This window comes from Phyllobates terribilis, unplaced genomic scaffold, assembly GCF_046119375.1.
Source record: "Phyllobates terribilis strain yellow unplaced genomic scaffold, ASM4611937v1 Scaffold_27__1_contigs__length_16484149, whole genome shotgun sequence".
NCBI lineage: Eukaryota > Metazoa > Chordata > Amphibia > Anura > Dendrobatidae > Phyllobates > Phyllobates terribilis.
Window position 1 is genome coordinate 6,043,057 of NW_027362787.1, and position 23,788 is coordinate 6,066,844.

At 41.2% G+C, this 23,788-nt stretch overlaps 9 non-coding genes across 9 annotated transcripts; all 9 read left to right on the top strand.

Moving 5' to 3' along the window:
- Positions 1-291: 291 nt before the first annotated feature.
- Positions 292-482, top strand: LOC141178365 (U2 spliceosomal RNA). Its single transcript, XR_012254656.1, has one exon. It is a non-coding gene; the product is annotated as a U2 spliceosomal RNA (small nuclear RNA).
- Positions 483-1,597: 1,115 nt separating this feature from the next.
- On the top strand, positions 1,598-1,788 carry LOC141178377 (U2 spliceosomal RNA). The gene has a single exon (XR_012254667.1). It is a non-coding gene; the product is annotated as a U2 spliceosomal RNA (small nuclear RNA).
- A 1,115-nt stretch (positions 1,789-2,903) lies between these two features.
- On the top strand, positions 2,904-3,094 carry LOC141178433 (U2 spliceosomal RNA). Its single transcript, XR_012254718.1, has one exon. It is a non-coding gene; the product is annotated as a U2 spliceosomal RNA (small nuclear RNA).
- A 1,115-nt stretch (positions 3,095-4,209) lies between these two features.
- LOC141178434 (U2 spliceosomal RNA) lies at positions 4,210-4,400 on the top strand. The gene has a single exon (XR_012254719.1). It is a non-coding gene; the product is annotated as a U2 spliceosomal RNA (small nuclear RNA).
- Positions 4,401-10,846: 6,446 nt separating this feature from the next.
- On the top strand, positions 10,847-11,035 carry LOC141177752 (U2 spliceosomal RNA). The gene has a single exon (XR_012254310.1). It is a non-coding gene; the product is annotated as a U2 spliceosomal RNA (small nuclear RNA).
- Positions 11,036-12,150: 1,115 nt separating this feature from the next.
- Positions 12,151-12,341, top strand: LOC141177539 (U2 spliceosomal RNA). Its single transcript, XR_012254125.1, has one exon. It is a non-coding gene; the product is annotated as a U2 spliceosomal RNA (small nuclear RNA).
- Positions 12,342-13,456: 1,115 nt separating this feature from the next.
- LOC141178435 (U2 spliceosomal RNA) lies at positions 13,457-13,647 on the top strand. Its single transcript, XR_012254720.1, has one exon. It is a non-coding gene; the product is annotated as a U2 spliceosomal RNA (small nuclear RNA).
- A 2,853-nt stretch (positions 13,648-16,500) lies between these two features.
- On the top strand, positions 16,501-16,686 carry LOC141177846 (U2 spliceosomal RNA). Its single transcript, XR_012254382.1, has one exon. It is a non-coding gene; the product is annotated as a U2 spliceosomal RNA (small nuclear RNA).
- Positions 16,687-23,004: 6,318 nt separating this feature from the next.
- LOC141177879 (U2 spliceosomal RNA) lies at positions 23,005-23,190 on the top strand. The gene has a single exon (XR_012254406.1). It is a non-coding gene; the product is annotated as a U2 spliceosomal RNA (small nuclear RNA).
- Positions 23,191-23,788: the final 598 nt, after the last annotated feature.

Sequence of the window (23,788 nt, forward strand, 5' to 3'; positions counted from 1 at the left end):
GGTAGACAGCTGCTCGTTCCACCCCACCCCCCGCCTTAATTGGTTCTCCTCCCTTCCAACGGTGTTGAGGCGGGTGGGAACAGCAGGGGGTGAAGGTGCTGTGTTTAAAGAGGTGGAGTTATGCAGATCTAAAACGCGTGGATTGCAGCAGCAGCAAGCCGAAAAGTGCAGGCATGTAAGGGATCTAGAGGTTGACAACATGTCTTCTTAACGGGAGTCCAGGAGCTCATCTCCACAAATGGACTTTTCAGGATCCTTGGGTGGCTCCGTAGTTTGAAACCAATTCTGGTTATCGCTTCTCGGCCTTTTGGCTAAGATCAAGTGTAGTATCTGTTCTTATCAGTTTAATATCTGATACGTCCCCTATCTGGGGACCATATATTAAATGGATTTTTAGAACAGGGAGATGGAAAAAGAGCTTGCTCTGTCCACTCCACGCATTGACCTGGTATTGCATTATCTCCAGGACCGGTGCACCCCTTCTTTAATGCAGTTTCTAAAATCAGAAAGAATTGAATTCAATGTTTTTTGTTCATTTTGCTTGTTTGTCGGATTTTGGGATGGACTCTTTGGCTTTGCTTTTCTTCTCCTCATTGGATTTTTCATGTTCAAAGTTGCAGAAGCCAGATTACAAGCTCATTTTGGTTCAACTTCAGCAACTGTGCATTGCATTGCCATGTAATGTGATGCAATGCTATCTTTCTAGCACTCCCTTTTTACTTCCTTTTGGATAAACAGACATATTAGGCAAGCATTTTGGAGCTTTCACCTAAATAACTACAGGTGGTGAGATAAGCTGCACAATATAATTGACCTTTCAGTATATTGTTGCACACACACCATCTATTTAGCAAATGCCCTTGTTATCAACAGCAGCCTTTTAAACTCACCTGAGCTAACAGGTATGTGCGCTGGTTACTCTGCTGCGCTTAAAATTTCTTTTTTGGTTTGCTACAATGCCTTTTCTGAAACGTTGTCTCCTTCTGCTGGAACACTGACTTCTTTCATTTAATGCCTGCAGACTATAAAAGAGAACCCAACCCAAAAAGTTTGGTTGATTAGTCTGTGGCATTCTGTTAAACTGTTGCTTATGGCGGTCTCTGTGAGCTTCTCAGCGACATTCAGCCAGCCAGGTATCCTGCCTGCAGTAGATGGAATGTGGCAATGGAACGCTGGCTGCGCGTGTCATAATAGGCTCTGAGCCTTTATATACCTGTGCACAGCAGCAGCCACCTTCAGTCTGCTGCTGGACAGCCAGCAGCAGCAGCAGCAGGAGAGGTATGTAATCAGGAGCCCTCCTGCTAAGGGTAGACAGCTGCTCGTTCCACCCCACCCCCCGCCTTAATTGGTTCTCCTCCCTTCCAACGGTGTTGAGGCGGGTGGGAACAGCAGGGGGTGAAGGTGCTGTGTTTAAAGAGGTGGAGTTATGCAGATCTAAAACGCGTGGATTGCAGCAGCAGCAAGCCGAAAAGTGCAGGCATGTAAGGGATCTAGAGGTTGACAACATGTCTTCTTAACGGGAGTCCAGGAGCTCATCTCCACAAATGGACTTTTCAGGATCCTTGGGTGGCTCCGTAGTTTGAAACCAATTCTGGTTATCGCTTCTCGGCCTTTTGGCTAAGATCAAGTGTAGTATCTGTTCTTATCAGTTTAATATCTGATACGTCCCCTATCTGGGGACCATATATTAAATGGATTTTTAGAACAGGGAGATGGAAAAAGAGCTTGCTCTGTCCACTCCACGCATTGACCTGGTATTGCATTATCTCCAGGACCGGTGCACCCCTTCTTTAATGCAGTTTCTAAAATCAGAAAGAATTGAATTCAATGTTTTTTGTTCATTTTGCTTGTTTGTCGGATTTTGGGATGGACTCTTTGGCTTTGCTTTTCTTCTCCTCATTGGATTTTTCATGTTCAAAGTTGCAGAAGCCAGATTACAAGCTCATTTTGGTTCAACTTCAGCAACTGTGCATTGCATTGCCATGTAATGTGATGCAATGCTATCTTTCTAGCTCTCCCTTTTTACTTCCTTTTGGATAAACAGACATATTAGGCAAGCATTTTGGAGCTTTCACCTAAATAACTACAGGTGGTGAGATAAGCTGCACAATATAATTGACCTTTCAGTATATTGTTGCACACACACCATCTATTTAGCAAATGCCCTTGTTATCAACAGCAGCCTTTTAAACTCACCTGAGCTAACAGGTATGTGCGCTGGTTACTCTGCTGCGCTTAAAATTTCTTTTTTGGTTTGCTACAATGCCTTTTCTGAAACGTTGTCTCCTTCTGCTGGAACACTGACTTCTTTCATTTAATGCCTGCAGACTATAAAAGAGAACCCAACCCAAAAAGTTTGGTTGATTAGTCTGTGGCATTCTGTTAAACTGTTGCTTATGGCGGTCTCTGTGAGCTTCTCAGCGACATTCAGCCAGCCAGGTATCCTGCCTGCAGTAGATGGAATGTGGCAATGGAACGCTGGCTGCGCGTGTCATAATAGGCTCTGAGCCTTTATATACCTGTGCACAGCAGCAGCCACATTCAGTCTGCTGCTGGACAGCCAGCAGCAGCAGCAGCAGGAGAGGTATGTAATCAGGAGCCCTCCTGCTAAGGGTAGACAGCTGCTCGTTCCACCCCACCCCCCGCCTTAATTGGTTCTCCTCCCTTCCAACGGTGTTGAGGCGGGTGGGAACAGCAGGGGGTGAAGGTGCTGTGTTTAAAGAGGTGGAGTTATGCAGATCTAAAACGCGTGGATTGCAGCAGCAGCAAGCCGAAAAGTGCAGGCATGTAAGGGATCTAGAGGTTGACAACATGTCTTCTTAACGGGAGTCCAGGAGCTCATCTCCACAAATGGACTTTTCAGGATCCTTGGGTGGCTCCGTAGTTTGAAACCAATTCTGGTTATCGCTTCTCGGCCTTTTGGCTAAGATCAAGTGTAGTATCTGTTCTTATCAGTTTAATATCTGATACGTCCCCTATCTGGGGACCATATATTAAATGGATTTTTAGAACAGGGAGATGGAAAAAGAGCTTGCTCTGTCCACTCCACGCATTGACCTGGTATTGCAGTATCTCCAGGACCGGTGCACCCCTTCTTTAATGCAGTTTCTAAAATCAGAAATTATTGAATTCAATGTTTTTTGTTCATTTTGCTTGTTTGTCGGATTTTGGGATGGACTCTTTGGCTTTGCTTTTCTTCTCCTCATTGGATTTTTCATGTTCAAAGTTGCAGAAGCCAGATTACAAGCTCATTTTGGTTCAACTTCAGCAACTGTGCATTGCATTGCCATGTAATGTGATGCAATGCTATCTTTCTAGCTCTCCCTTTTTACTTCCTTTTGGATAAACAGACATATTAGGCAAGCATTTTGGAGCTTTCACCTAAATAACTACAGGTGGTGAGATAAGCTGCACAATATAATTGACCTTTCAGTATATTGTTGCACACACACCATCTATTTAGCAAATGCCCTTGTTATCAACAGCAGCCTTTTAAACTCACCTGAGCTAACAGGTATGTGCGCTGGTTACTCTGCTGCGCTTAAAATTTCTTTTTTGGTTTGCTACAATGCCTTTTCTGAAACGTTGTCTCCTTCTGCTGGAACACTGACTTCTTTCATTTAATGCCTGCAGACTATAAAAGAGAACCCAACCCAAAAAGTTTGGTTGATTAGTCTGTGGCATTCTGTTAAACTGTTGCTTATGGCGGTCTCTGTGAGCTTCTCAGCGACATTCAGCCAGCCAGGTATCCTGCCTGCAGTAGATGGAATGTGGCAATGGAACGCTGGCTGCGCGTGTCATAATAGGCTCTGAGCCTTTATATACCTGTGCACAGCAGCAGCCACCTTCAGTCTGCTGCTGGACAGCCAGCAGCAGCAGCAGCAGGAGAGGTATGTAATCAGGAGCCCTCCTGCTAAGGGTAGACAGCTGCTTGTTCCACCCCACCCCCCGCCTTAATTGGTTCTCCTCCCTTCCAACGGTGTTGAGGCGGGTGGGAACAGCAGGGGGTGAAGGTGCTGTGTTTAAAGAGGTGGAGTTATGCAGATCTAAAACGCGTGGATTGCAGCAGCAGCAAGCCGAAAAGTGCAGGCATGTAAGGGATCTAGAGGTTGACAACATGTCTTCTTAACGGGAGTCCAGGAGCTCATCTCCACAAATGGACTTTTCAGGATCCTTGGGTGGCTCCGTAGTTTGAAACCAATTCTGGTTATCGCTTCTCGGCCTTTTGGCTAAGATCAAGTGTAGTATCTGTTCTTATCAGTTTAATATCTGATACGTCCCCTATCTGGGGACCATATATTAAATGGATTTTTAGAACAGGGAGATGGAAAAAGAGCTTGCTCTGTCCACTCCACGCATTGACCTGGTATTGCAGTATCTCCAGGACCGGTGCACCCCTTCTTTAATGCAGTTTCTAAAATCAGAAAGAATTGAATTCAATGTTTTTTGTTCATTTTGCTTGTTTGTCGGATTTTGGGATGGACTCTTTGGCTTTGCTTTTCTTCTCCTCATTGGATTTTTCATGTTCAAAGTTGCAGAAGCCAGATTACAAGCTCATTTTGGTTCAACTTCAGCAACTGTGCATTGCATTGCCATGTAATGTGATGCAATGCTATCTTTCTAGCTCTCCCTTTTTACTTCCTTTTGGATAAACAGACATATTAGGCAAGCATTTTGGAGCTTTCACCTAAATAACTACAGGTGGTGAGATAAGCTGCACAATATAATTGACCTTTCAGTATATTGTTGCACACACACCATCTATTTAGCAAATGCCCTTGTTATCAACAGCAGCCTTTTAAACTCACCTGAGCTAACAGGTATGTGCGCTGGTTACTCTGCTGCGCTTAAAATTTCTTTTTTGGTTTGCTACAATGCCTTTTCTGAAACGTTGTCTCCTTCTGCTGGAACACTGACTTCTTTCATTTAATGCCTGCAGACTATAAAAGAGAACCCAACCCAAAAAGTTTGGTTGATTAGTCTGTGGCATTCTGTTAAACTGTTGCTTATGGCGGTCTCTGTGAGCTTCTCAGCGACATTCAGCCAGCCAGGTATCCTGCCTGCAGTAGATGGAATGTGGCAATGGAACGCTGGCTGCGCGTGTCATAATAGGCTCTGAGCCTTTATATACCTGTGCACAGCAGCAGCCACCTTCAGTCTGCTGCTGGACAGCCAGCAGCAGCAGCAGCAGGAGAGGTATGTAATCAGGAGCCCTCCTGCTAAGGGTAGACAGCTGCTCGTTCCACCCCACCCCCCGCCTTAATTGGTTCTCCTCCCTTCCAACGGTGTTGAGGCGGGTGGGAACAGCAGGGGGTGAAGGTGCTGTGTTTAAAGAGGTGGAGTTATGCAGATCTAAAACGCGTGGATTGCAGCAGCAGCAAGCCGAAAAGTGCAGGCATGTAAGGGATCTAGAGGTTGACAACATGTCTTCTTAACGGGAGTCCAGGAGCTCATCTCCACAAATGGACTTTTCAGGATCCTTGGGTGGCTCCGTAGTTTGAAACCAATTCTGGTTATCGCTTCTCGGCCTTATGGCTGCGATCTAGTGTTGGTTTTACTGGCATTGGTTGTAGTTGGAAGGTGCCTGGGGTACCCCGCCTCTTGGCCTTGGGTTCGGGTCCCACTCTTGTAGTGGGGCTTAGGCCCTTGCTGCTATAAGGAGGTGGGCTTAGTCCCTGGGCAACGGGTTGCGATCCCAGCTGTACAGTCCTAGGATTGTTCAGCGACTCCTTAGTTGCGGAAATCCCCCATTATTGGTTGTGGAAATCCCCGTTTTCCTGTTGCGGAAATCCTTGTTTCACCATGGATTCAGATCCAGGTGAAATTCCGACCTATGCCCGGTTACGGCATACGGTGCGGTTTTACTTCCATGAGGGAGGTAAAGATAACAGAGGTTTACGTTTTATTGTGGATGATCTTCTTGTGAAATTTTTTTCAATCCAGAAATCCGAGATCCTGGCAATCCAAGACTACCCGAAGCGTGGTGTATACGATGTCATATTCACTGAAAAAGGTATCCACCAAGATTTTTGCCGTAAAATGAATGATCCTGATATAATTTACCAGAGAAAGCCAATCTTTAAAGGTGTTAAAATTGTCGAACATGAATTAGATGTGATAAAAACTGTAATTGTTAAAATTTACTCTCCTTATACAAAAGAAAGCGATGTTATTTCATTTTTATCCAATTATTTCAGCAAAGTGGTAAGCCATGGAAAAGTTATGAATGAGTGCGGAGTTTGGGCGTGTAAGTGGAAATTTACGGTGACATGTATTAAGGACCCTTCAAGCCCGGGGGGCATAAGACTTCCCCCAGCACGTTTTAGAATTGGAAACACGAATGGTGACCTTTTTTTTAATGGGATGCCGGCATTCTGTAGGAAATGCAAAAAATACGGCCATTCTAACTGTGACATTACTTGTGTAGCCTGTGGGAGCAAAGACCATAAAACTGAAAATTGTACAACTGGAATTTTTTGTAGCAACTGTGTTTCCAGAGGTCATGCTTTTTCTCATTGTCCTTTTAGGAATACCTCAAAGAGAGCTCAAGCTGGGCAAACAGAGAGACCTTCACCCCCTGAACCAGAAAAGCCCTCACCCCCTGACCAACCCTCGGCTGGTTCGGACAAGCCCGCGGAGGAGAATGAGGGGGAGAGTATGGAAATACCGACCGAGGATGGTGAGCCATGGTGTACTGTTGGAAACTCGAAGCAAAAGAGGGAACGGCGTGGTAACCCACAAACAGAAACCCCTGCGGAGGGACCGAGGGTGGGTGCTACAGGCCAATCCTCACCTTCGAATCCTCCTGGGAATACTCAAGGGCGCGAACAGTCTGGGCCAAAAAAACGCAGGTTGCACGGAGTGGATAGGGCACCTAAGGAAGTACCCCCACCGGAACCCCCGGATGGAAGTGGGAAACCTCAAACGGTGCCTTTACAGGGTGAGGAGGTTGCCAATGTCCCACCCCCTTCAGAAATGGAGGGGGAGATGGAGATGGCTGACTCAGTGATCCTGGAAACTCCTGAAAATAAGTGGTCAACGTCTGAGACGCATGTGCTCGATACGATTCCCCCAGATGGTGCCTCGATAGGGGTCCAAATGGGGGTTCGTGAGCAAAGAGGCAGGCAATACGACCAAGCAGAGTTGGACAGAATGGAACAAGAGTATATCCTGGGAGGTCTACGGTCTGGGACACTAACAGATGAGGAGTCCTCCGTGACGGGCTCTCTGTTGACGATCAATGATCCCTCATCTCCTGGAATAGAAATATAAACCAGCTGAGGTAAGAGTTTGAAAGAATGCTAAATTTCCTTTTTTTCTCTTATGGCAGGGATTAGCGGTTTTTCTCTTAACGCTAGAGGGTTGAAAACTAAGACCAGAAGAGTTGCTCTCTTTGATTTTTTATCCTCTCTAACAGCTACAGTTTTCTTTTTACAGGAATGCTGCATCCCACACAGTTTAAATTATACAGAATATGAGACTGATTGGGCACATGGACCCTCAGTATGGTCAGGATCAAACGGGTCCAGGTCAGCAGGGGTCGCCATTCTTTTTAAAGGGAATGTTTTTATTGACTCTGTTCAAGAGGTTTTACCAGGTAGAATTTTATTAGTAAAAGCTTTTATTGATGGTTTTAAATGGCAATTTTTAAACTTTTATGGAGCCACAGATAAGCAAGAAAGAGCTGATATGTTGAATATGTTACCCTTATTTATTAATGATTCTGTCCCTCTTATTTTATCAGGAGATTTTAATTGCATTTTAGGTGGAGAAAAAAGGTTCTCAAGCTCCACAAGTAGGAATTATGATAAAACGTCTTTTATGTTAAAAAATGTCATACAAGATTTTAATTTAACAGATGTTTTTAAGGAGTGTAATAAAGACTTGCCTGCAGAGGAATGGGTAACCTGGAGCAACGTGAATTGTAGCTCCAGGATTGATTTTATTTTCTGCTCTAAAAATGTATTGCCTTTTAAATGTGAGCTTTTATCTAATGTTTTTTCTGATCACAAACTTTTATCCTTTTATGTGAAATGTAATGATTTTAAGAAAAAAGGAAAAGGTACCTGGAAGTTAAACATTTCCCTTTTAGAAGACCCCCAAGTTTTATCTGATTTTACTGAATTTTATTTACATTTTAAAAGAATAAGAGACCCCCATATCCCTATAAGTAGGTGGTGGGAAAAGATGAAAAAGAACATAAGAGATTTTTTTATGAAGGTTGGGGTCCAGAAAGCTAAAGAGAAAAGAGAATTTTATTGCCAACTCAACACTAGATTGGAGACCTTATATAAATTGAAGAGCCATGAGATTGAAGTAGATAAAGAAATTAGTGACTTAAAAAGTGAAATTCAGCATACCTTAGAACAGAGAGGTAAAGAGTTAATTTTCCATGCAAAGGTCCAACATGTTGAAAATAATGAAACCTGTTCACGATATTTTTTTAAATGTATGGTGAAAAATCGTGTTTTTATTGAATCAATGGAAGGTAAACAAGACATAGAGGGTATTTTAGCTAAAGTGCATGAATTTTATTCCGAGCTTTTTAACACAAAATCTGTTGATGACCATTTTATGAAAAGTACTTTGGATGAAATTACAACTGTTTTAGACCCTGTCTCACAAGATGTTTTATTACAGAGTCTAACTGAAGATGAGATATCTGAGACCATAAGAAGCTTTAAGTCTGGTAAAGTACCGGGGCCTGATGGTATACCCATAGAATTTTATAAGGTTTTTTATGATATTTTACAGGAGGATTTATTTTATGTTTTTAACGAGGTTTTTAATACAAAAACCCTACCGAACTCCTGGAAGAAAGGTGAGGTCTCCCTTATATACAAAAAGGAAGACAAAACGCAACTAAGAAATTGGAGACCTATCACCCTTCTAAATTGTGATTACAAAATAATGGCAAAAATTTGTGCAAATAGACTTAAAAAGGTAATAGGTAACATAATCCACCCAAACCAAGTGTGTGGCATACCAGGAAGGAGTGTTTGGGAAAATTTGAATCTAATCAAAGATGTAATAGATGACACAAAGTCGAGGGGAAGTAAGCTGGCAGTCCTGTCTCTCGACTTTGAAAAAGCATTTGATAGAGTGTCACACCAATTCCTTTTTAATGTTTTAGCTAAAATGGGTATACCAGAAGGTTTTTTATGCTCTCTCAAAGCATTTTATCATGGTTGCACTAGTAAGGTTTTAGTAAATGGCTTTAAGACAAGTGATGTGTTTTTAAATTCTGGTGTAAAACAAGGTTGCCCTCTGTCCCCCTTGTTATTTATTTGTGCCCTTGAACCCCTACTCAGTGTCTTAAGGAGAGACAAGCAAATCCGAGGCGTCCATTTGCCAGGTGGGGGAGGGCTAGAAGCAAAAGTTACTGGATATATGGATGATGTAGCCATAACATGTAAAGATGACCTGTCTATCCGGAAAACACTACGGCAAGTGGAATACTTCTGTGGTGGATCTGGTTTTAAAGTAAATTTTAACAAAAGCTGTATTTTAAATGTGGGGAATATGATTTTAAATGATGTACCGGTTCCTGAATGTGACTCTGTAAAGATTCTAGGTGTGATTTTTAACGAAACAAACAAAGGTAAAGAAAGCTGGGATCTTGTGGCACAAAAGGTAAATCAAAAACTATGTATGTGGAGGTTGAGGAAATTAACAATGGAAGGGAAGGTACTAGTTATAAAAATGGTAATTGTGCCTTTGTTATTGTACTTAAGTTTGGTGTTTCCCCCCCCCACACATACCTTTACGAAAATAATCAAAGCTTGTTTCACTTTTTTCTGGAGCTCCAAGATGGAGAAATTGAAAAGAGAGTTAGTGGTCAAGCCTAAAGAGAAAGGCGGTAAAGATTTCCCCGATTTTAGAGCTTTTGTTTTAATAAGATTTTTTGTTTTATGTTTTAATGCACTGTCGAAAAATAGTTATTGGTCATATTTCATCCGTTTTAACACAGGTTATTTTATGAAACGTCATGGATGGTTTGAAACAGTTTTAAGTTCCCCATATGCTCTTAATACACCAGAAAGCTATAAGATTTTAGGAACTATTGTAAACACGTATGACTTAAAAGGGAAAAGTGCAGAAGACTTAAGAGATAGCAAGATGATTTTAAATGGTTTCAAACAAAAGGAATCAATTGTACAGATTGGGAATTTTAATGATAATAAATGTACTGACATATGGAAAGTTATTAATGAACCCTATCTTTTCAATTCCCAGAAGGACCTGGCCTGGAGCTGTGTGCATGATTGTCTTCCATGTCGGGCATTCCAACACCGAAGAGGACTCGTGAGAACTGCCAGATGTCCAAGACAAAGATGCCTCGGAGATGAGACTGTTTTACATGTTTTATGGACTTGTCACTTTGCACGACAAACATGGACTACAATATTTCCTTTGCTTCAAAAAATGACAAACATTAAGGATCTTACTTTTGAAACTGTCTTATTTGGTCGTGTGGAGTGCCCCAACGCCAGCAAGAGGATCATCGCATGGAAGACAATCAGTACCATCAAAGAAGCTCTATGGAAGGCCAGGAACATCCTTCTTTTTAAACACGATGTTTTATCTGTGAAAGATGTTTTAGAGTTGGCTTTTAGTGAAATGTATATGTATTATTTATTGGATAAAAAGAGAAATGTAATTTTATCAAAACAATGGCTGGTAAAAGAATGGAACACAGCAATCTAAACACATTATCTGTATTTTAATGTAATTTTACTGCCTTATTGAACTGAAATCAATTTATGTACGAATGCATTTTAAAATGTAATGATTTTATGTTCATATCTAATGTATTGTAATTAAGTTTTATCCAATAAACGGGTGTACCTATGTTTGGGTACATTCCAAGTCAAAAAAAAAATCTGTTCTTATCAGTTTAATATCTGATACGTCCCCTATCTGGGGACCATATATTAAATGGATTTTTAGAACAGGGAGATGGAAAAAGAGCTTGCTCTGTCCACTCCACGCATTGACCTGGTATTGCAGTATCTCCAGGACCGGTGCACCCCTTCTTTAATGCAGTTTCTAAAATCAGAAAGAATTGAATTCAATGTTTTTTGTTCATTTTGCTTGTTTGTCGGATTTTGGGATGGACTCTTTGGCTTTGCTTTTCTTCTCCTCATTGGATTTTTCATGTTCAAAGTTGCAGAAGCCAGATTACAAGCTCATTTTGGTTCAACTTCAGCAACTGTGCATTGCATTGCCATGTAATGTGATGCAATGCTATCTTTCTAGCTCTCCCTTTTTACTTCCTTTTGGATAAACAGACATATTAGGCAAGCATTTTGGAGCTTTCACCTAAATAACTACAGGTGGTGAGATAAGCTGCACAATATAATTGACCTTTCAGTATATTGTTGCACACACACCATCTATTTAGCAAATGCCCTTGTTATCAACAGCAGCCTTTTAAACTCACCTGAGCTAACAGGTATGTGCGCTGGTTACTCTGCTGCGCTTAAAATTTCTTTTTTGGTTTGCTACAATGCCTTTTCTGAAACGTTGTCTCCTTCTGCTGGAACACTGACTTCTTTCATTTAATGCCTGCAGACTATAAAAGAGAACCCAACCCAAAAAGTTTGGTTGATTAGTCTGTGGCATTCTGTTAAACTGTTGCTTATGGCGGTCTCTGTGAGCTTCTCAGCGACATTCAGCCAGCCAGGTATCCTGCCTGCAGTAGATGGAATGTGGCAATGGAACGCTGGCTGCGCGTGTCATAATAGGCTCTGAGCCTTTATATACCTGTGCACAGCAGCAGCCACCTTCAGTCTGCTGCTGGACAGCCAGCAGCAGCAGCAGCAGGAGAGGTATGTAATCAGGAGCCCTCCTGCTAAGGGTAGACAGCTGCTCGTTCCACCCCACCCCCCGCCTTAATTGGTTCTCCTCCCTTCCAACGGTGTTGAGGCGGGTGGGAACAGCAGGGGGTGAAGGTGCTGTGTTTAAAGAGGTGGAGTTATGCAGATCTAAAACGCGTGGATTGCAGCAGCAGCAAGCCGAAAAGTGCAGGCATGTAAGGGATCTAGAGGTTGACAACATGTCTTCTTAACGGGAGTCCAGGAGCTCATCTCCACAAATGGACTTTTCAGGATCCTTGGGTGGCTCCGTAGTTTGAAACCAATTCTGGTTATCGCTTCTCGGCCTTTTGGCTAAGATCAAGTGTAGTATCTGTTCTTATCAGTTTAATATCTGATACGTCCCCTATCTGAGGACCATATATTAAATGGATTTTTAGAACAGGGAGATGGAAAAAGAGCTTGCTCTGTCCACTCCACGCATTGACCTGGTATTGCAGTATCTCCAGGACCGGTGCACCCCTTCTTTAATGCAGTTTCTAAAATCAGAAAGAATTGAATTCAATGTTTTTTGTTCATTTTGCTTGTTTGTCGGATTTTGGGATGGACTCTTTGGCTTTGCTTTTCTTCTCCTCATTGGATTTTTCATGTTCAAAGTTGCAGAAGCCAGATTACAAGCTCATTTTGGTTCAACTTCAGCAACTGTGCATTGCATTGCTATGTAATGTGATGCAATGCTATCTTTCTAGCTCTCCCTTTTTACTTCCTTTTGGATAAACAGACATATTAGGCAAGCATTTTGGAGCTTTCACCTAAATAACTACAGGTGGTGAGATAAGCTGCACAATATAATTGACCTTTCAGTATATTGTTGCACACACACCATCTATTTAGCAAATGCCCTTGTTATCAACAGCAGCCTTTTAAACTCACCTGAGCTAACAGGTATGTGCGCTGGTTACTCTGCTGCGCTTAAAATTTCTTTTTTGGTTTGCTACAATGCCTTTTCTGAAACGTTGTCTCCTTCTGCTGGAACACTGACTTCTTTCATTTAATGCCTGCAGACTATAAAAGAGAACCCAACCCAAAAAGTTTGGTTGATTAGTCTGTGGCATTCTGTTAAACTGTTGCTTATGGCGGTCTCTGTGAGCTTCTCAGCGACATTCAGCCAGCCAGGTATCCTGCCTGCAGTAGATGGAATGTGGCAATGGAACGCTGGCTGCGCGTGTCATAATAGGCTCTGAGCCTTTATATACCTGTGCACAGCAGCAGCCACCTTCAGTCTGCTGCTGGACAGCCAGCAGCAGCAGCAGCAGGAGAGGTATGTAATCAGGAGCCCTCCTGCTAAGGGTAGACAGCTGCTCGTTCCACCCCACCCCCCGCCTTAATTGGTTCTCCTCCCTTCCAACGGTGTTGAGGCGGGTGGGAACAGCAGGGGGTGAAGGTGCTGTGTTTAAAGAGGTGGAGTTATGCAGATCTAAAACGCGTGGATTGCAGCAGCAGCAAGCCGAAAAGTGCAGGCATGTAAGGGATCTAGAGGTTGACAACATGTCTTCTTAACGGGAGTCCAGGAGCTCATCTCCACAAATGGACTTTTCAGGATCCTTGGGTGGCTCCGTAGTTTGAAACCAATTCTGGTTATCGCTTCTCGGCCTTTTGGCTAAGATCAAGTGTAGTATCTGTTCTTATCAGTTTAATATCTGATACGTCCCCTATCTGGGGACCATATATTAAATGGATTTTTAGAACAGGGAGATGGAAAAAGAGCTTGCTCTGTCCACTCCACGCATTGACCTGGTATTGCAGTATCTCCAGGACCGGTGCACCCCTTCTTTAATGCAGTTTCTAAAATCAGAAAGAATTGAATTCAATGTTTTTTGTTCATTTTGCTTGTTTGTCGGATTTTGGGATGGACTCTTTGGCTTTGCTTTTCTTCTCCTCATTGGATTTTTCATGTTCAAAGTTGCAGAAGCCAGATTACAAGCTCATTTTGGTTCAACTTCAGCAACTGTGCATTGCATTGCCATGTAATGTGATGCAATGTTATCTTTCTAGCTCTCCCTTTTTACTTCCTTTTGGATAAACAGACATATTAGGCAAGCATTTTGGAGCTTTCACCTAAATAACTACAGGTGGTGAGATAAGCTGCACAATATAATTAACCTTTCAGTATATTGTTGCACACACACCATCTATTTAGCAAATGCCCTTGTTATCAACAGCAGCCTTTTAAACTCACCTGAGCTAACAGGTATGTGCGCTGGTTACTCTGCTGCGCTTAAAATTTCTTTTTTGGTTTGCTACAATGCCTTTTCTGAAACGTTGTCTCCTTCTGCTGGAACACTGACTTCTTTCATTTAATGCCTGCAGACTATAAAAGAGAACCCAACCCAAAAAGTTTGGTTGATTAGTCTGTGGCATTCTGTTAAACTGTTGCTTATGGCGGCCTCTGTGAGCTTCTCAGCGACATTCAGCCAGCCAGGTATCCTGCCTGCAGTAGATGGAATGTGGCAATGGAACGCTGGCTGCGCGTGTCATAATAGGCTCTGAGCCTTTATATACCTGTGCACAGCAACAGCCACCTTCAGTCTGCTGCTGGACAGCCAGCAGCAGCAGCAGCAGGAGAGGTATGTAATCAGGAGCCCTCCTGCTAAGGGTAGACAGCTGCTCGTTCCACCCCACCCCCCGCCTTAATTGGTTCTCCTCCCTTCCAACGGTGTTGAGGCGGGTGGGAACAGCAGGGGGTGAAGGTGCTGTGTTTAAAGAGGTGGAGTTATGCAGATCTAAAACGCGTGGATTGCAGCAGCAGCAAGCCGAAAAGTGCAGGCATGTAAGGGATCTAGAGGTTGACAACATGTCTTCTTAACGGGAGTCCAGGAGCTCATCTCCACAAATGGACTTTTCAGGATCCTTGGGTGGCTCCGTAGTTTGAAACCAATTCTGGTTATCGCTTCTCGGCCTTTTGGCTAAGATCAAGTGCAGTGATCTAGCGGCTGCTGCCTTGGTCTTGGCTGAGAGGTGCTCGGGGTACCCGGCTCCTTGGCCTGGGGGGATCGCTCTGTTTTTCAGCAGGGCTTCACCTCCCTGCTGCTATTAGGGAGTCGGATTAGTCCCCGGGCAACGGGAGGCGATCATCTACCTGTCACTTCGGTGTTGAAGGTTTCTATTGAGAAGAGGAGAACCTGTTTGTGAAGAAGATGTCTGCAGCATCACATGAAGGAGAGGAAGATCATGTGCCTGAATTCGCTAAGGTGCAGAATTCTATTCGTTTGGTTGTTCAGGAGAACTTTCGAGATCAAAAGGATTTTAGGTATGTGATGAGTCAAGTTCTTGTGGATCTTTTTGGTTTGAAGACAGAAGAAGTGTTGGCGATAATGGACTACCCCAGGAGGGGTGTTTATGATATAGTTTTTGTTGACAAAGTTTTTTTTGAAGGATATCTAAGGAAAATGACTGCAAGCCAGGATAAAAGAATGGAGGGGATAAGTGTAATGCCACACTTCCCCGTTAGAGATAAATGGATCATTGTTAAAATGTACTCTCCATTGGTGGACGAAGAGGATGTTCTTACATTTTTGGAGTTTTTTTGTTTGTCAGTAACACCAAAAGGGAAGATTTATAATGAATTTGGTTTTTGGACTTCGAAGTGGAAATTTTTGGTCCGTTTCAAAGAAGATGAGCAGGGGACTGTGTTGCTTCCCCCAGCTAGGTTTAAGTTGGGTAATATAAATGGTGATATTTTTTTCAGAGGTATACCCACTTTTTGTCGAGTTTGTCGTCAATACGGGCATGGAAAGGAAAATTGTTCGGGTGGTGTATGTGGTTTTTGCAAAAAAGGTGATCATGAGTCAAAGGATTGTAAAGATCGGAGGAAGTGCAACTTGTGTCAGGAAGATACGCATGTTTTTAAGAATTGCCCAAAGAGGAAAAGAAATAAAGAGAAGGAGGTAGTGGTTAAAAAGGTTTTGGTAGAGAGAAAGGAGGAAAGTGTAGAAAAGGTGTTGGTGGTAAAGGGAAAAGAAAGCAAACCTGTAGGAGTGCAGAGGGAGATGGAGAAAACAAGAGTAGATTGGGGGGATAGGGTAGAGAGTGAAATGGGAGGTGTAAGTCAGGGAACTGGCCGTGGTAATGTTAAAAAGCAAGAAAAGAGAAAGGAACAGGAAGTGGAGGTGGCAATGGAAGAAAATATAGTTGTTTTTCAACAACCTATGTTTATAAAGAATGCAGAATATTTTAACCGGTTGTACCGTAAGTTGTATGATGAGAAACGTTTGGACTATCTTATAGAGAATGTTAGGAAAGAACTAATAAGAGATAAAAATGTTTTTTGTGTGAAATATAGAATACCAGATGGTGTATCGAAACAAGTTTTTTCAGCATCAAGGTTTGAAGATTTGTCCCTTAAGGTTCTGAGTTGGGTTGGGGTTCATGCTTTTGATAATGGTTACAAGTATTTTACTTGATGTTATTACTGTTGTTAATACAGTTATAATTTAATTTTTATTTTTTTGGTATCCATTCAGGTTCTGAAACATTTCTTTCTTTGTAAGTATTGTTGTATTTTTGTAATTTTTTTTTCTGACATTAAAAGTACCAAAACCTGATGATGATTTAAGTTGGAGTCCACGTCTTGTCTCCCTTTGGGGAGAAGAGGACTGTGGAGTGGACTTTAATTTTAACCTGAATAGGTTCTAAAAAAAAAAAAAAAAAAAAAAAATCTGTTCTTATCAGTTTAATATCTGATACGTCCCCTATCTGGGGACCATATATTAAATGGATTTTTAGAACAGGGAGATGGAAAAAGAGCTTGCTCTGTCCACTCCACGCATTGACCTGGTATTGCAGTATCTCCAGGACCGGTGCACCCCTTCTTTAATGCAGTTTCTAAAATCAGAAAGAATTGAATTCAATGTTTTTTGTTCATTTTGCTTGTTTGTCGGATTTTGGGATGGACTCTTTGGCTTTGCTTTTCTTCTCCTCATTGGATTTTTCATGTTCAAAGTTGCAGAAGCCAGATTACAAGCTCATTTTGGTTCAACTTCAGCAACTGTGCATTGCATTGCCATGTAATGTGATGCAATGCTATCTTTCTAGCTCTCCCTTTTTACTTCCTTTTGGATAAACAGACATATTAGGCAAGCATTTTGGAGCTTTCACCTAAATAACTACAGGTGGTGAGATAAGCTGCACAATATAATTGACCTTTCAGTATATTGTTGCACACACACCATCTATTTAGCAAATGCCCTTGTTATCAACAGCAGCCTTTTAAACTCACCTGAGCTAACAGGTATGTGCGCTGGTTACTCTGCTGCGCTTAAAATTTCTTTTTTGGTTTGCTACAATGCCTTTTCTGAAACGTTGTCTCCTTCTGCTGGAACACTGACTTCTTTCATTTAATGCCTGCAGACTATAAAAGAGAACCCAACCCAAAAAGTTTGGTTGATTAGTCTGTGGCATTCTGTTAAACTGTTGCTTATGGCGGTCTCTGTGAGCTTCTCAGCGACATTCAGCCACCCAGGTATCCTGCCTGCAGTAGATGGAATGTGGCAATGGAACGCTGGCTGCGCGTGTCATAATAGGCTCTGAGCCTTTATATACCTGTGCACAGCAGCAGCCACCTTCAGTCTGCTGCTGGACAGCCAGCAGCAGCAGCAGCAGGAGAGGTATGTAATCAGGAGCCCTCCTGCTAAGGGTAGACAGCTGCTCGTTCCACCCCACCCCCCGCCTTAATTGGTTCTCCTCCCTTCCAACGGTGTTGAGGCGGGTGGGAACAGCAGGGGGTGAAGGTGCTGTGTTTAAAGAGGTGGAGTTATGCAGATCTAAAACGCGTGGATTGCAGCAGCAGCAAGCCGAAAAGTGCAGGCATGTAAGGGATCTAGAGGTTGACAACATGTCTTCTTAACGGGAGTCCAGGAGCTCATCTCCACAAATGGACTTTTCAGGATCCTTGGGTGGCTCCGTAGTTTGAAACCAATTCTGGTTATCGCTTCTCGGCCTTTTGGCTGCGATCTGTAGTTGGTTGCGTCATTTGGCCAAGGTGATCTAGGTGGATCTTTGCACTCGGCCTTCTGGATCTTGGTCCAGCTGCTGCTATTGGGTGTGGAGCAAAGTCTAGATTTGCCTTTTCTTCCTGGAGGACGGTTCTTTTTCGTGGTGTGGAGGTCGGTAGGACGAAGAGGATTGAAATCCGGGTGGAGCTGCGATCTGCTGTGTCGTTTTTTTTCCTGATCATCTGTGGAAAAAGAAGGAGGAAAAGAATATGGAATCGAAGAGGCCATTTGGAGGTAGGAGGGAAAATCGGGAGAACAATTCCAATGACTATTTTTCAGAGGATTATCCTTTGAAGGATACACTCCGTTTGTTGGTGGCTCCTGGTTATCGGCAGGAAAAGGATTCCGAGTTTATCTTCAGAGAGATTTGTAAATTTCTGAAGATTGAAAAGGAGGAACTTTTTTGTTTTCAATCCTTTTTTTCGAGAGGGATATATGATTTAACTTTAATGGGGAACTCTCAGTGTGAAAGAGCCTATACTCTCTATGAAGTTAATAGGGAGAACGAGCTTTTTGTTGGAGTGAGAGTGATTCCCTCCTTTCAGTTCTCCATGAAACTGCTAACAATACATTTGTTCAGTCCATTTGTTACTGATAGTGAAGTAATAAACTATCTAAGTGCATATTGTGAGAAAGTTATCCCAAGAAAACGTGGGGAAACTAGGTTCGGAGTGTGGAACGGAAAAAGGGTTTTTCTGGTAGCCTTCAAGAAGGACCCAGAAGAAGAAGGTGGGGTACTTAGACCACCACCAAATGTCTATGTTAATCGTAGCCGTGGATATCTGTTTTTTTCGGGTATGCCTAATTACTGTTATGGGTGCCGTAAATATGGACATTTGGATATTGTGTGCAAAAAGTGTTGTAGGTGTCCCGGTTCAGCTCATCAGGAGGATGCATGTCCAAATAAGAAGAAAGGACGCGAGGAGGAGATGGATACTTCATCAGAACATCGGCAGAATGAAGCCGAGGATGGTGAGGAAGCAAGTGAAAAGAGAACTGATGAGCAGGAAATGGAGGAGGTGAGAAAAGTAAAGAAGAAGAAAACACCGGAAGAAGAGAAGAGAAAGAAAGAAGAGAGAGGGAGGAGGTCGGAGGAGGATGAGAAAAGAAAGATGGAAGAAAGGAAGAAGGAGAAGGAGTTAGAAGAAGATAAGAACAGAGAAGAGCAGAAGAAAGAAGGTCGGGAGAAGGAAGAGCAGAAGAAAGAAGAAAAGAAGAAAGAAGAAAAGAAGAATGAAGAACGGAGGATTGAAGAATTGAAGTCTGTGCTGGTGGGTGTGGGACAATTAATGCAGAAAGTCCCTCCACCAAGCAAAGAGAGTAATATAAAAGAACAAGGGGGTGAAGTAAAAAAGGGAGGCGCAGGGGGAAAGGTGGTGGTAGTGAAAAGTCAAAGCCTGCCTGTAATAGGGCCTTCCCCTAGGGAGTTTTTATCTCAGAGTATACCCTGTGGTCAGGAAAGGATGGATTCATCAAAAATTTTGAAAAGAAGTGTAGATGATAAAGAGCGTGGTGTAGGGCCATGTGTAGTAAAAGTATTTGCTTGTGAAAAGGATTTTGACATTTCCAGTACATCAGAGTCGGAAGGGCTGAGTATCGATGAAAGTGCTTTGCAATCCGATGAGGGCGGGGGAGATAGCCCGGTGCCAGTCACTAAAAGATGATCAGGGCAGCTTCCCTGAATGTTCAGGGTTTCAATGACTTATATAAAAGAACTGTGATTTATGACTATTTTAATAATGAAAATTTTGATTTTGTATTTCTTCAAGAATGTAATTTGTCAAAGAAGTTAAATTATGATTTTTTACGGGGTATATGGAAGGGTAATTTATGTTTTTCAGGCGGGAATGAATTCAGAAGTGATGGGGTTGGTTTTATATGTTCCAGGGAATGGGAGATTACCAACTACGAAGAAATATACCCTGGTAGGATTCTAAGAGTGGATGTAGAAAGGAATGGGAAGAAATATAGATGTTTTAATATTTATGCCAATACAGAAAAAGTTTTAAGGTTACATTTGTTTGAAATTTTGCAGCTTTTTATCCCAGGTGTAGTTCCAGTAATTTTAGGGGGAGATTTTAATTGTCAACTAAATAATGTAAAAGATGGTTCGGTTTCTTGTCTCAAGGGTATTTTATCTTCTTTTAACCTAAAAGATGCTTGGTGGTTGGACGGGCAGAAGAAGGAGTATGAAATTACTTGGGAAGGAAGAGGTTGTTCCTCGAGAATAGATTATTTGTTTATATCCAAGGATTTTACTTGTTCTAATTTTAAAACGCATAAAGCACCTTTTTCTGATCATAGAATAATTGAATGTACACTGATGGTAGAGGCGGATGAGGGAAAAAGGCCGTCTCATTGGAAACTGAATGTATCATTGTTACAGCATAAGGAGGTAAGGGAGGATTTTAAATTTTTCTTTGAGAAACTGAAATTAGAAAAGAAATGTTTTGACTCTACTTTTAAATGGTGGGACTACATGAAAAAGGAAGTTAAATTATTCTTTATGGAAGTAGGCAAGAGGAAAGCTGCGGATAAGCGACAGTCATACAATAACCTTAATGCAAATCTACAGTGTCTGTATCAGTTTAGGAATAATGGAGTTAATGTGGAGGAGGAAATTATGGTGACGAAGGAAAAAATTCAAAAATGTCTGAGAGAAAAAGGAAAATAAATTATCTTTAATTCTCGTGTGAAGGTGTTGGAGGAAGACGAGAAATGTACTAAATTCTTTTTTAAAAAAATCTGTGAGAAAAAGGCCTTTATGGGGGTTTTAGAGGGGGAAAGGAGTTTGGAGGGGAAAAAGATGAAAGTGAAAGAATTTTATGATAACCTGTTTTCAGCAAAAAATACAGATAGGTCTTTGAAGGAGCATTTTTTAGGAGGGTTGGATAAGTGTTTTACTAAGGAAAATAAATTATTATTATCAGAGGGTATTTCAAAAGAAGAAGTTTTTAATACAGTTAATACATTGCAAAACGGTAAGATACCAGGGTCGGATGGGTTACCCATTGAGTTTTATAAAATATTATGGGATATTGTGGGGAATGAATTTTATGAAATGTTTTTAAAAGTTGAGTCTTTATGTCGTGTCCCGGAGTCATGGTTGGAGGGGGTAATTGTTTTATTATACAAAAGAGGTGATAGAGAATTGCTAAAAAACTGGAGACCGATTACTCTTTTAAATACAGATTATAAAGTTTATGCGAAGCTGTTGGCAAATAGATTAAAGAAAGTGGTGAGTTCGGTGATAGATATAGACCAAACGTGTGCAGTTCCAACGCGGAAGATCAGTGACTCGTTGATTTTAATTAGAGACATAATATGGGATGTTTCCGATAGAAGACAGAAGATGGCGTTAATTACTCTGGATTTTGAAAAGGCTTATGATAGAGTCGCCCATGATTTTTTATTCGATGTTTTAAGGAGAATGGGTTGCCCGGATGATTTTAGTAAACGTATTAAATCCTTGTATCAAGCATGTTTTAGTAAAGTATCTGTAAATGGGTTTTTATCTGGAAGTGTAAAGATTAATTGTGGGGTGAAACAGGGATGCCCCTTATCCCCTATTCTTTTTATCTGTGCGATTGAGCCTCTTTTAACTGCTTTTAGGAAAGACAAAGTGATTAATGGTTTTTTTATTCCTGGGAGTTGGGGAGAGCAGGTTAAAGTGGTGGCTTTTATGGATGATGTGACTGTTTTTGTAAAAGATTTAAGAAGTATGAATAGGGTTTTAAGAACGGTTGAATGGTTTGGGGCGGCATCAGGTTTTAAGATCAATTTGGAGAAATCTGGTGTTTTAACGATGGGCGGTTTTATCTTAGAATCCGATTGTAAATTATTGAGAGTCTTTGAAGCAAAGATTTTAGGCATCTATTTTTCGGAAGAGTGTGGAAATGTAAAAAATTGGGAATCACTGTTGGAGAGGGTTAGGAAAAAGGTGTCTTTTTGGAATCTGAGAGAGCTAACGTTGGAAGGGAAGATTTTAATTATCAAGCAGGTTTTACTCCCAATGATTTTATATGTTGCAACCATTTTTATTCCACCTGTCAATGCGATGAAAAAAATTATTAAAGTATGTTTTAATTTTTTATGGAGATCAAAAATGGAAAGGGTTAAGCGCGAAGAATTGTATAAGCCAAAAAAGAAAGGTGGTAAAGGTTATCCTGATATCAAAGCCTTTTTATATGCAAAGTATATGGCAAACTGCATAAATATTTTATTAGGGTCAGAATCGAAGCTTAAAGCCTTTTCTATTTATAATTTGGGTTTCTATATAAGAAAATATAAGTGGGTGGACATGAGATTGAATAGACCTTATAGATTTTTACCCCCAAGTAACTATGTTGTGCTGGAAAAGATTTTGAGAGATTATGATCTAAAAGGTTTTGATCTTAAGGTACTGAGGTGTCATAAAAAGATATTACAAGTCTTGGAAGGAAGGTTAAACACTAGTCCAGTGGAGCACTTTATGCCAAAGATAGTGGACAGGATTTGGCTGAATGTAAACTATGTGTTCTTATCAAATGAACATAAAGATTTGTTATGGTGTATAATAAAGGATTGCTTACCGACACGAGAATTTCAGCATAGACGTGGTCTTGTTCGTTTTGAAAAATGTCCAAGACAGAGATGTGGAGGTAGTGAGACTCCTATGCACGTATTCTGGAATTGCGAGTTTGCACAAAAAGTCTGGAGGAAAATGTGCAATCTGATTAAAGCTGTGAGTAATGTTAATTTTTTAGATTTTAACAGGGTGTTCTATGGGATGGGTGTAAAGGAAGAAGATTTTAAGGTGGTGTGGGTGATTATAACATGTGTAAAGATGGCAATTTGGAAGGTGAGAAACATTTTGATTTTTAAACATAATGAAGTGTCTGTTGAACAGTGTATTAAGTTGTGTCTAAGTTATTTATTTATGTATTTTTGGAAGGACAAAATGGTTTTGGGCATAAGAAAAGCAGATGTATTGTGGAAGCAAAATGAATGGAATATACTTACTGTGTAGCCTTTGTTGTCATTGAAAATCTTTTTCTGGAAAAATACAAATTATAATTACAGGAAAAAAAAAAAAAAGTTAAAAAGAAAGTTAAGAAAAAGGAAAGAAGGAAATATATATGTATATATATATATATATATATATATAAAAAAAAAAAAAAAAAAAAAAATCTGTTCTTATCAGTTTAATATCTGATACGTCCCCTATCTGGGGACCATATATTAAATGGATTTTTAGAACAGGGAGATGGAAAAAGAGCTTGCTCTGTCCACTCCACGCATTGACCTGGTATTGCAGTATCTCCAGGACCGGTGCACCCCTTCTTTAATGCAGTTTCTAAAATCAGAAAGAATTGAATTCAATGTTTTTTGTTCATTTTGCTTGTTTGTCGGATTTTGGGATGGACTCTTTGGCTTTGCTTTTCTTCTCCTCATTGGATTTTTCATGTTCAAAGTTGCAGAAGCCAGATTACAAGCTCATTTTGGTTCAACTTCAGCAACTGTGCATTGCATTGCCATGTAATGTGATGCAATGCTATCTTTCTAGCTCTCCCTTTTTACTTCCTTTTGGATAAACAGACATATTAGGCAAGCATTTTGGAGCTTTCACCTAAATAACTACAGGTGGTGAGATAAGCTGCACAATATAATTGACCTTTCAGTATATTGTTGCACACACACCATCTATTTAGCAAATGCCCTTGTTATCAACAGCAGCCTTTTAAACTCACCTGAGCTAACAGGTATGTGCGCTGGTTACTCTGCTGCGCTTAAAATTTCTTTTTTGGTTTGCTACAATGCCTTTTCTGAAACGTTGTCTCCTTCTGCTGGAACACTGACTTCTTTCATTTAATGCCTGCAGACTATAAAAGAGAACCCAACCCAAAAAGTTTGGTTGATTAGTCTGTGGCATTCTGTTAA